This window comes from Pantherophis guttatus, chromosome 2, assembly GCF_059756535.1.
Source record: "Pantherophis guttatus breed Tessera chromosome 2, ASM5975653v1, whole genome shotgun sequence".
NCBI lineage: Eukaryota > Metazoa > Chordata > Lepidosauria > Squamata > Colubridae > Pantherophis > Pantherophis guttatus.
Window position 1 is genome coordinate 130,707,001 of NC_142064.1, and position 13,308 is coordinate 130,720,308.

The following is a 13,308-nucleotide window of genomic DNA, read 5'->3' on the forward strand; positions in this document are numbered from 1 at the left end:
AAAGTTTAAATATTTGACAAGATGTTTCAGCCACAAGAGCTGTATCTCATGGTCAATCTCAAGACCGAACACATGAATTCATGATAGGTTTTATCAATTGTAGGCAGACTGTATAATGGCAAAAAAACCAGGAATCTGCTAGCATATTTTTTAATTAATGAATATTATTAAAAGGCATACATTTTGCAAGCTACAGCTCACTTCATCAGATGTTATCAGAAGAATAACTTTATTGTCACTTTGAACATACACTGATTGGCATATATTAAAATGAAATTTCATTGCATACAGCTCTCAAAGGGTAATCACCTCCAATATACACTACATAAGCAAATACATGACAAAATAAATAAATAAATAAATAAATACATACATACATACATACATACATACATACATACAGGTACATATGACACAGAGAAATAACACAGTCTAGTCTGGATGTACATGGAGAGAAAAACGAATCTTGTGAGTTTACCAGACGGATGGTATAGGGAACAAAGCTGTTACAGAATCTGGTAGTCCTGTTAGAAATACTTCAAAACCTCCTCCCAGAGGGTAGCAACAGAAACAGACTGTGAAGTGGGTGTGTGGAGTCTCCAACAGTGCTTTGAGTTCTAAGCACATAGTGCTTATAAGCAGTATCCTGAATAACAGGAAGTGAGCTTCTTATAATTTTCTCTCGGCTGTTCTTACCTCTCTCTATATGGACTTTGTATCTGAGGCACTGCTGCCACCAAATCCAACAGTGATGCAGTTTGTTAAAACACTCTCAATTATGCCTCTGTAAAACGTGGCCAGGACAGAAGGAGAAAGATGTGCTCTCCTCATTCGACACAGGAAATGCAGACACAAAATAGATTATATCCAGTATTTAGGGAAGAAGAAAACCAAGTCCATTAGTCCTTAATCTGTCTCTTGTTGTAAGTGAAGCTGGTAAGATTCTGATCTGGCAGAGAGCAGCAGGATGTACTGTAGGAAAATTACGGTATAGTCCTTATCTGACCATGGTCATCACAAAACATTAAGCAGGGTCAGACTTGGTTAATATTTATATGACAGAGCACCAAATAACCCCAGCGTTGTGGGCAAATTGGAAAGTTGAAAAAATATTCTGAGAAAAAACCCAAAAACAAATAATTTCTATATCGTTTCCAGGAAAGCAATATGGACATGACCATGAATGGTTTTCAGGAATTGAGCTCAAATCAAGGTATGATTTTACTGTCTTTTACTTACAGGGGATATTTCTTATTCTTATGCTCATATAGCCCTAAGGCTGTGTAATTCTCCTTAATAAAAATCCAATTTATTTCATTGAGGATCAATACAGCTCATTCCCAGCAAAGTGCACTGATGATGATGTCAGCTAGTTGGTAATGAAACATCTGCAAAAACAACCAAGCTCAAAGAGCATCAAAGACTACACGGTTCAAACCTTAGCTACAAATATTCTCTTTTATTGTTGGATTATATGATTACACATTGCATAATTATGAAATCTCAAGTCAAACGGAGACTGCCTGAAAAATCATACAGAGAAATGTCTTTGCTCAGCTCTCGTTGTAAAGCTCCTCTACATAATGCAAAGAAAAGTAGCTTTTGGGAGATTTCATTGACCACTCCTTTAATCATTCCTGATCCTGCAATTCTGGTATGAAACGAGCAGGAGGGGGTTGGGGTGGTGGGGGTGGTGGGGGTGGTGGAAGCATGCTGGGTTGGATCTGATGAGACTGTAGACAAACTGACTCTCCATGACAGAGAATCTCAGTCAACTCTCAGTCACTCAGAGTCACAGTCTTAAGCAGTGGTGGGATTCAAGTAATTTAACAACCGGTTCTCTGCCCTAATGATTTCTTCCAACAACCAGTTTTCCAAACTGCTCAGAAAGTTAACAACCGGTTCTCCCGAAGTGGTGCGAACCAGCTGAATCCCACCACTGGTCTTAAGTCTACCTGGCAAGGTTATTGTGAGGATAAAAGAAAAGACTTATTTTGCACTGTTTTAAATTTATTGGAGAAAACATGGAGCGAAAAGACACAAAAAAGAGCTTCTGCTTCTACAGGTAGTAGAGATTTCAAGTATATGTCAGAATGTTCGTACCTCACCTATAATACAATGATTTTTGTTTCAGGAAGCTGTCCTTTAGATATATTTATTTTTCAAAAGTGTCTTTTGTCCTTTATTTTGGTCATTTAACTTTTACCAAAATAGTACCACAGTCACTCTGTGAGTGAGATGGGTGGTGACCAAATTTGATAATAAATAAATAAAACAAACAAACAACTTGATGCACAGTCTTTCACATTCATGTGAAAAATACTGAAATTGGCTTGTCTTTTTAAGCTAAATAAACATACAGTTAAGTATACTGTTGGATTTTAGATATTTTTATTAGTGTATGCATTTTTGTTTTTCTTGGCTGTGCTCTTGAATTTTCCTTTGTGAAGCAAAGTTATAAGCAAACTATTTTTTAAGCCTTATAAACCTCTTTGAGTTGTCCCTTTTTCAGGTTTACCCTTTATTTTTTCCCAAGAAAATATGGCCTCCATACCTATAATGGATATGAAACGTTCTAGATGTGACAAATAATATGTTTTTAAAAGTCTTCTGAGTTCATTCAGCATTTCAACCTCACCATTTAGCCGCTAGAGGGTGGCAAAGGCACAAAATATACAGACTGGGCATCCCAGATTTAAAAGCAAAGCATGTTATAATATAAGACAGCCTTTTCTTTAACTGTATTGACACAGGATAATTGAATGTATAGTAGGTTGAGGACAACAATCTACACTTAATCTTCTTTGTGTTCCATTAGGTTAGGAATAATTTTCCTACCAATTGGCAAGAAGTTGATAATAACATACTGTAGGTGCATGGACACAAAACCCAGATTACCAAACAAGAGTAAAATGAGAAAAGTTTAAAAGGAAGATGGGGCTCAGTGATTTATTACTTAAGTGAGAGCAGGTAAACAAGCATGGGGCAAAGCAACTGCCCTTTGCTGCAAAAGAATTGCACAAATGAGTAAATTTCAGAACTGGCACTCAGATTAACTAAGTGAACCTGGTACAAAATGGAATATTCTGAGCTCAGAGAATTTATTCTCATCAGCAGAATTGAATGGAGCTCATAGTTCTTCCCATATAAAAATCTACTAATAAACACAGTGTTTCTTGCATTTGGTAGTGGTAGTAGAAGAAGATGATGGTGAGTTTACCAGGGAATCCTGATTTATCTCCTGTCCTTTTCTGAGTTTTATACATTATAATAAACTCTGGTTATATATCTTTACGAAATTGTGTTAAAAATAACTCCATCTCCCTTCTATATTCATTCACTCTAGGCAAAGGTCTATCTGTCTGTGTGTCCATCCATCCATCCATCCATCCATCCATCCATCCATCCATATCTATCTATCTATCTATCTATCTATCTATCTATCTATCTATCTATCTATCTATCTATCTATCTATCTATCTAATGTAGATAGCAGCCCAGCTCAATCTTTGTGACTCTGGGAAGCTCACAATAGCACACATAAAAACAGGAAATAATTAAACAACATTACAGTATAAAGCCAAGGCCCTAAAACCTAAAAATCAAAGCACCGTTCTATGTCAAACTCTACTGACAATCTGGCCCCATCACCACCTCTTCAAGGTTTTTCAGGATTGGGGTTTTCTGGATCTTCAGGAGGATACAATTTTCTTGGCTAATTGTCATGCAAAGGCACTTTTCCCACTGGATGTCACCTTTTACACAAAGGGAGCCATAGCTACAGTAGCATACCTGCCCTGATACACCTGATAGACAATTTCAAAAGAAGTAAATAGGTACACTGAAGTACCTTAACACTGCCAGTGGTGCTGTATTCTGAACCAACTGAAGTTTTTGAAGGTCAGCCCCATGAAGAAAGCATTGCAAAAGACCAGCCAGCAAGTCACTAAGGCATGAGTGACCATGAACATTGCCTTCCAGACTAGGAATGGATGCAATTGGTGCACAAGGTGGATTGTTGCAAATGTTCCTGGCCACAGCTGCCATCTGTACCTCAAACAGAAACTGCAAGTCCAGAAGGACGCACAGATTGCATACCCATTTTACCTGGAAGAAAATTACCTCCTCAAGAGTTAATGATGGAAAACATCTAGACGCAGGAAGCCTTAAAACCCACAACCACCTAGACCTGTGATGGCAAACCTATGGCACACCTGCCACAGGTTGCACAAGGAGCTATTTGTGTGGACATGCGAGCCATCACCCTAGGTAGCTCCACTGCACATGTGCACGAGCCTCCCACTGGCCAGCTGATTTTCAGGTCTCTGCCATGTATGCAGTAAACACGCATGCATGGCCATGCCGCCCCTCCCCTCCCAGGATTCTCCACGCAGCCCATTTTGAATGCCAGGTAAGTACAGGGCTCATGTGGAGGCTCTGGGAGGGCAAAAAATGGGCCAACCGGAAGTCTGGAAACAGGCCATTTCCGGCCTCTGGAGGGCCAGGGAAGGCCGTTTTCACCTTCCTGGAGATTCCAGGAAAGCCTCCGGAGCCTGTGGAGGGCAAAAAACAGGTCTCCCGGAAGTACCGGAAGTCTGGAAACAGGTCATTTCCAACCTCCGAAGGCTTCATGGAGGCAGGGCATGGAGGGGTCGCGCAAGCCTGCGTGGAGGGGTGGGGGAGCACAGGGGTCGTGAAGCCAGCGCAGGAGGGCGGGACAATGCAGGGGGGTTGCGCACGCATACACAGGGGGTGGGACGTGTGTGGGGGGCATTGCATCATAGGTATGGGCACATGCGCGCTATTGCGTGCGCGCACACATTTTTGGCACCCAAGGAAAAAAAGGTTAGACATCACTGGTGTAGGGTCTCCTGCTTGGGTGGGGGGGTTGGACTAGAAGACCTACAAGGTCCCTTCCATTCCAATTCTGTTAATTTGTTAAAACTGTTAATTTCCTTGGCTATAATGTAGAAGTAGATTGCCATGGATTTGTTCCTGAATGGTTTTTCAACTTTCAAGTTGCAACTACTCTACAGATTTGCAATTCCCTGGATGTCTACACATCTGATTCAGCTTAGCTTCCCAGTTCAGACAAGGCAGTCCAGGACCGCCACCATCTCCAATCTCCTCCACCAAATGCAGGAATGAGAGCAGCATTGTTCAGTTTTTCTTTTTCTCTTTGTTATAGAGGCTATGTGTTTGTGTTCATTATGTTTAAAGTTAACTTAGTTTTGTTTGTGTTGGTTTCCATGCTACAGATAAAGAGAGATTCTTGATGACCTGGAAAGAGAGAACTTCATCTCTGGCTACCACACATAGGAAAGGAGGAATCTCAAGGTATAGGCATTTTATTCCAGTTATTCTCAAAATTAGGTCCGGATATTATTCTGTCATTTCCAGTCAGAATGAGCAATTGTCAGTGGTGATGGCAGCCATCAGGTGATTTATGATTGGAAGCCATCATGTTTCCTCTTTTAAGGTTTTTCAATTTTGGAAGGGGCAATTCAATCCATGTTTGTAGAAGGGAGATTTCCTTTAGTGGAATTGTTTAGTGATATAGCTAATCCAGGTAATGCACATTTAGCAGCCACAATTGGGACTATCCTCTGGATCATTAAATGAAGCAGTCACTAAATGAAACAGCAACTGTGCCTATGATCTTGCTTCATCTTTCATTTGTTTGCAGACCTGCAAAAGTCATACATATGAGGATTGATCACAAAGTTACTTTTTCATCACTATTGTCACCAAGAACGGTAGCTGCATGAGACAGTCACTAAAGAGGACTACCTATACCTCTTTAACCAGTAATAACATTACATCCAAGTGATCTTGTTTCAGCTATTGCATTAAGATCTATTTTCCATGTTTCTTTCTCTCTCTCTCTGAAAATAGGTGTAAGGAGAAGCAAGTACCTGAAGTTCAAATACAGACAATAGCACAAGTGGTATATATACAGTTCTCATTTTAGTGCATCAGTATTACTTTATAGTATAAATAATCCTCAATTTATGACTACAGCTGGGACCAAAGTTTCTGTTGCTAAACAAGAGAGTTGTTAAGTGGATCATGCCCAATTTTATGACTTTTTTTTGCTACATTTTTTAAGCAAATCACTCACTATGCAGTTGGTAGGTGATCATGCAGTCGTTAAGCAAATGCAGCTTTCCCCATTGACTCTGCATGTTGGAAACCAACTAGGAAAGTTGCAAATGGTAATCAGATGGCCCCAGGAGTTGTAAATATATACTGGTTGCCAAGCACCCACATTTTGATCACATAACTGGGAATGGTACAATAGTTGTAAGCATGAGATTTGTAAATCACTTTTTCTAGACTGTTGTAACTTGGAATGGTTACTAAACAAATGGTTATAAATCGAGGACTACCTGTTTGCTTTATGCAGGATTTATATTCAGGTTTTGGAGATAGTGGGCAACTGCTTTTCGTATCTCCTATTGCTGGCCAAATTCCTGGCCCCATATCTTACATAAACCTTAAATAGGACTCTTATGCAGACCTTATATCATTTTTGAACCTTGCATCTGTTGTGTGGGGAATGAGTTGCATTAAGAAATTCCTTTCTTATTGCTTCAATTGCGATTTCTCCATTTCTCTCATTTGAATAGAAGTGATCCCTTGAATGCATTCTTGGACTTGCCTTCAATATTTTCTCTTATTTTATATAACCGAAAGTGGGTGGGGTTTTTTTTTTTTTTTTTTTTTTTTGGCATCATCTAGCAGTAGAAAGGTCATAAAATGGGGGCAAAACTCACTTAACAACTGTCTTGCTTAGCAACAGAACTTTTTGGCTCAATTGTGGTTGTCAAGGTCTACTTACACTACAAATCAAGGAGTCAACAAGAGGAATCTGGTTGCTTAATTACTCGAACAGATAGAAGCTGGGGGATACTCTTGCAATAGTATCTCTAAGTATTTTTTTTTTTCCAGATTCTTCCATAAAAGCAAATGACTTTACTTTTCTCCCTGGAGGAAAATGAAAAAGCCACAGCAATTTGAGGAAGCCATTATGGTAGCACTAACACTGCTCTCTGCCCTGGATACTAGATAAACTCATTGGCAAGGATCTCGGGCATGTTAAATACTTACAGTATCTTGTGTATCTATGTGTACAGAACACATAACATTTACACTTATATGCCGCCCCATAGTGCTCTACAGCACTTTCTGGATGGTTCACAATGTAAGCATTATTTGCGTATTGCCCCCAACAATCTGGATCCTTATTTTACTGACCTCAGGAGGATGGAAGCGTCTTCATAAAAAGCCTCTTTAAGATACTTGCACTATATAAACTCCAGGTACATTCATCCACCTATCGTACCGATGATCACTTTTACGAGGAAGTAATGATTAATCCTGTTGACTTGGCAGCTTTTTGCTCCTAGAGGAGGAGGAGAAGGGCAGGGATGACTGGCAACGCAAAAAGGAAGTGGGTGTGGCAGAGAGAGCCCTGCTATCAAGACGACGGTTCAGAAGTCATAAACTATGGACAGCTCCTGCTGAACTGGAGTTGTCGGTCATTTCTCTTGCCTTCCATCCAGGCTGGGACAGTGAAGAATCTCTGAGATAGAAACTCAGAATCTCCTTCCTTATCAGGGTGAGTCTGCCCCTGCCTTGGGATTTCTTTTACAGAGTATAGCTCCTTTGCTTCTCAGGAATCTTTACTTCCAAGCTCATCCCTTTGCAGCTAGATCAGATTTTTTTCACAGTCAGGCCCAAAACACCCCTCCTCTCATTTTTTTAAACCTCTGTTACATAGGAAATCTACATCCTTGAAATGTTGTTGTTTGTTTTCTAGTCAGACATACTCTCTGTGTTATTACAACCCTCTCCCTATAAAGGAGACAGCTTTTGTCTGCAGGAAATCCTTGTGTAAAGTTTGTCTAGTTTGTGCTTTTGTGAGGAAGAGTTAAAAGCTTATTCTCTCTCTTCCTCCCTCCTTAATACTTCCTGGGGTGATGCCAAAAAGCATAAACGGAGAGGCAGATGTGTGTGTGTTTGTGTGTTATTATTTATATATAGTCAAGGACATGCTAATTAAAAAAGAAAGCACGAAGAGAAAGCAATCTGCTTCTGGAGCTTGATTGTACCTAATTTCTTAATAAAGGAGGTGTGGAGATCAAGTGTACAGTGGTGGCAACCACAATTCTGGTTTCAGTGTTAAATACATAGTAGGCACAGATTTTGATTAGTCGGCAATGCAGAAAAAGATTTTTTTTTCTTCTCTTTCTTACTGATGTAACCTTTTAGGACAATGGTTTCTTAGCTGAGCAAGTTACGGTTAGATGACATGGTTTCCCAATGGTTGAATAATATGCAGAGGGCCATCTATGTAGAAGGATGTAGCCTCTGGATGAGAGAAAAGATGGAGATCAGGGCATGTCCAGTGTGATTAGCCATAAGTTGGTGGCAAAAAAGAAACATGTGAATATGGGCTTTGCAGGCAGAGGAAAAGGCTGAAGTCTGTGGGCAGCAGCATCAACAATCTCAAGTAACTCACAGCTCATCAAAAGACAACATTTTCCTTAGAGCAGGTGAGAGGTTGCATAAACAACATGCCTGTGTTCTTTCAATGCATGGTTGGAACCAATTTTCTGAGATGTATGACAGAAATCTTGCGGTGGATTAGCCAAATTGCTAAACCAAGTCAGAATTCTGGTTTTTAAAATGCTGAACCTGAAGCTTGGAGGGAGTTCTCTGCTGAGAAATAATGTACAAATAGTGGAAGCGAATAATGCTAGTAGAGGTATGCTTGTCTACCAATATAGCCTTTTATTCATATTCAAGAAATTATTTATTTGGGGTTAATGGGTTGACCTAGCTAGAATTGTTGTTCTACAATGACTGTTTTCATTCATAAATACTCAAAGCATATTATTTTGGAAATAATATTTCCCAGAATGTGTTTTCAATAGCTGCAGTGAATGTTAGAATCTGTAAATAAAGCAGTTGTAAATAAAGCTATGATGGTCTGTAAGTGAGAAATTCCAACATGGAAAACTATTTCCTTTCCCCCTTTCACCCTTCCCCCTTTCCCCCCTTCCCCCCTTTCCCTCTCCTCTCCTCTCCTCTCCTCTCCTCTCCTCTCCTCTCCTCTCCTCTCCTCTCCTCTCCTCTCCTCTCCTCTCCTCGATCCTGAGGCGGCAGTATATTCTTAATACATGTTTATGTGTATTCTTTTCCTTTAGCCAATTTAATTTTTTCTTCTTAAAGGAACTGAAAGTAAAACAATCAAGGGTTAGTGCTAGTTCAGTTTTGTGACAAGAATGTTGTGCCAATACACAAGGTGAGCCTAAGCAAAGGGAAACTAGCATATGAGGACAAGTATTACTTCCTTACATCAGAGAGAAAAAGAGATTGTTATTTCTGCCTCTTTCAGCTAAATGACTAGGACAATGAACTTGCCATTTCTCTCCACTCCCGGCCATTCATCTTTCTCCTGCTCAGAAGTAGAACAATAAAGTGTCTTCCTGAAATTCGGCAGCTGTTCACCACTTGTAGGCATTTGTATTACTTCTTTTGTATTACCTAATTCAGCAAAGCCAACAATAATTAACTATGTTAATGGCTTCAGTCTGTAATGTTTAGCCTAAAGAGCCCTTTAATCATAAGGATACAAGAACATGATTGAGCTTTGCCTGTACTGGAGAACTTTGACTTGTTCATTCCCATTATCACCCATCAGATTTAAGAAGACTAATTATGTTCACGCTGCACACATGCTTTCTCCAAAAGTAAGCATGAGGCACTTCTTTGTTTCTGTGAGAATGACCTCCCTCTTAGGGTGGAATGCCGTGGCTTTCAGGAAGCGAAGCCAAGATTATACAGGTAGTCCTCGATTTACGACCACAACTGAGCCCAAGGTTTCTATTGCTAAATGAAACTTTTGTTAAGCGAATTTTATTTGTTTGTTTGTTTGTTTTATTTTATTTTATTTTAGGAAATTTATATTGCCGCCTATTCGCACATGGCGACTCAAGCCGGATTACAGAAATATAAATACTTCATATATAAAACAATAAAACGAATAAAAGAGAATAATCATATAATAAATTAATATAATAAAATAACGCCACGCCCCGTCAACAACACGTCACAAGAGCCCTTTAATGGACTCTATCCCGCTCTGCGTTCCCCAGGCCTGCTGGCACAACCAGGTGTTCAGCACCTTCCAGAAGAGTGTTAGAGTGGGGGCCATTCTAATCTCTGGGGGAATGATGTTCTAGAGACAAGGAGCCACATGGAGAAGGCCCTTTTTCTGGGTCCCACCAGGTGTATCTGCCTAGGGGATGGGACCCGCAACATTCCTTGCCTCCCCACTCTGGTGGGTCAGGTAGATGTGACCGGCAAAAGACAGTCCCTCAGATAACCTGGTCCCAAGCCATGAAGGGCTTTAAAAGTGACAACCAACACCTTGAATTGCAAATCGTAAATCGGTGACTATTTTACCCCATTTTACAACCTTTCTTGCCACAGTCGATAAGTGAATCACTGCAGTTGATAAGTTAGTAACCTGGTTGTTAAGTGAATCTGGTTTCCCCACTGACTTTGCTTGTCAGAAGGTCACAAAGGGGCAAGGCATTGCAACAGCCATAAATATGAATCAGTTGCCAAGCATCTGAATTTTGATCACGCGACCACACGGATGCTGTAACGATTATATCAAAAATGGTCATGTCACTTTTTCCAGTGCCGTTCTAACTTGGAATGGTCACTAAATGAACTGTTGTGAGTCGAGGGCTACCTGTACTCCATCTCCATCTCTCTTTCCTGTCCAGTGAGCTGTTGTCCATCCTTCCTCTGATTCTGACTTAAAGATAGATTCTGGGCTGCAAAAAGCTGGACAACAAATTATTAATGTTTTCTACATATCTAGCTGCCCAGAGTTACTCCATGGTAAGATGGGTGGCCAATAAATTATGATAGATAGATAGATAGATAGATAGATAGATAGATAGATAGATAGATAGATAGATAGATAGATGATAGATAGATGATAGATAGATGATAGATAGATAGATAGATAGATAGATAGATAGATAGATAGATAGATAGATAGATAGATAGATAGATAGATAGATCTAATGGCCATTTGGACTTTTGCAGCCAAGATCTGATAGATCTACCTATTCTCTGTGTAATCTCATGGATGCCAGACATTCACCCTTCCACCAAGAGCTTAAAGCCTACAATATATGTCTGAAGCTGGAGGGTCCATAGCTTGCATCCATGACAAGAGAAAAATAGACCTAAAATAGTTTCTGCTCTGTAAGCTGCTGCATGCTACACAGGTAGTCCTCGACTTACGACCAAAATTTATGTTGTTAAACAAGGCAGTTGTTCAGTGAGTTTTGCCCCATTTTATGACTTTTCTTGCCACAGTTGATAAGTGAACCACTACAGTTTGTTAAGTTAGTAACAAGGTTGTTAAGTGAACCTGACTTCCCCATTGACTTTGCTTGTCAGAAGGTCACAAAAAGTGACCCCCAAGGCACTGCGACCGTCATAAATACGAGCCAGTTACCAAGCGGCCAAATTTTGATCACATGACCATGGGAATCCTGAAACGGTTGTGTGAAAAATGGACATAAGTCACTTTTTTCAGTGCCGTTGTAAGTTTCAACGGTCACTAAATGAACAGTTTTAAGTTGAGGGCTACCTGTACTGTAAATTGCACAAGGGATTTCTTGCAAACTAGATAATGACATCCTCTTCCTTCATTCCTGGCTGTTGCCAGGGGAGTAAAGTATTACTTATTGCAGTTGGAGAGTTTATTTAAGCAAACCAGATAAGGTTATTGAAATATTATGGCTATGTGCGAAGTCCAGGATAACCTGACAAATCAAAGGTGAAGGCTGGCAGTTTTATGAAGTGCTATAAAGTAGGTGGTGCTCTAAAAAGATAGCTGATGGTATGTTGATCTTGGAACACTTGTAAGAATAAGTGCGTTTCTTTTCTTTCTTCTTTTAAAATTTTTCTTTATTCTTAAATTTATTTTTTTTTACTTAGTGAATTTTTGCTTTTTTAAAATTTTGTATGTTTTTTGGTACATTTTATTTTGTACAAAATTTTGTTTTGTAGTCCCTCCCCCCATTTTCCTATTCCCCTCCCCCCCCAGCTTTTTCTATTTAAGTTATGTGTTTTTGAAATATAAAAAGGAAGGAAGGAAGGCAACCATTATGTACAGATAATCAGGTATTTATCACAGATGGGCACTGGTGGGAGTGCTTCTTGCTTTCTAGCAAATGAAGATCTCTAGGCTTTCATGCAATTTTTCAGGGGCTTTTTCAACTCAAAGAATCGCAGGCTGTCAAGCTGGGAGAGACCCCTGCCCTCTCCTCCTAGAGCAAAGAGGAAGGTCCTATGTTGGTGGGGCTGTGGGTAGGGCTCCTGCAGTTCAGCAGTTCTGCACCCATGTGAAAAGAGTGGCCAGTCATTGGCCAGATGCCAATCTTCCCCAACTTGCCCTCTCCTGATACATTAGGATTATAGCTCTCAGAAAGAAAAGGGGAGGTCAACTTATTTTTCAAAACACTTGAGGGCAGGACAAGAAACAATGGATGGAAACTAATCAAGGAGAGAAGCCACCTGGAACTAAGGAGACATTTCCTCCCTTATATAAAACAGAATCAAGGCAGAGTTATGCTGAGGTTCTTTCTCATGTAAGTTCTCCTTTCCCAGCATTGAGCTGTTGTTTATTTAATGCTTTTGGCATTCTATTCCTCAAGGTTATCTCTATAGTCCTCTGAATAAAAGCAGGTCGAGTCAGTTACCATGATTGAATGATTGATTATGCGCCATCAAGATTTATTTTTTTTTTTGACTCCTAGTGACCCCATAGTTTCTACACCAGGCTGGTCTCCTTGGTGACAATGGCAAAGGCTTCATACTACACTGGAAGAGACAATAATCAACTGCTCCCTTTTTTCTTTTTACCAAGAAAACCACAAGGATAGGAAGTTACACTTAAGACTTCAATAATCTAAATCATGACTAAGAGGCAGTAAAAAGTTGGCTTTTTCTGACTCTCTTTGATCCCAGGTAATGGTCAGGTTAAGTTTTGTAGCCCAGCTACGATAGCTTTCAAGTGAAGTGCAACAATTAGTCCTTGACTTACAACCACTCATTTAGGGACTAAAATTACAACGGCACTGAGGAAAGTGACTTATGACTGTTTTTCATACGACCATTGCATCCCAATGGTCACGTGGTCAAAATTTGGGAGCTGGGCAACTGGCAAATATTTAAGGATGGTTGTAATGTCCCTGGGGTCACTGTGACCTT

The 13,308-nt window shown here is 40.0% G+C and overlaps 1 protein-coding gene across 1 annotated transcript in view; it reads left to right on the forward strand.

Moving 5' to 3' along the window:
* Positions 1-7,469: 7,469 nt before the first annotated feature.
* Positions 7,470-13,308, forward strand: part of LOC117666477 (unconventional myosin-Ia-like) — an 84,240-nt gene continuing 78,401 nt past the window's right edge. Inside the window, exon 1 of the mRNA XM_060688963.2 lies at positions 7,470-7,621. The gene's annotated coding sequence lies outside the window, so the exon portion shown is untranslated. The remainder of the gene's footprint in view (positions 7,622-13,308) is intronic.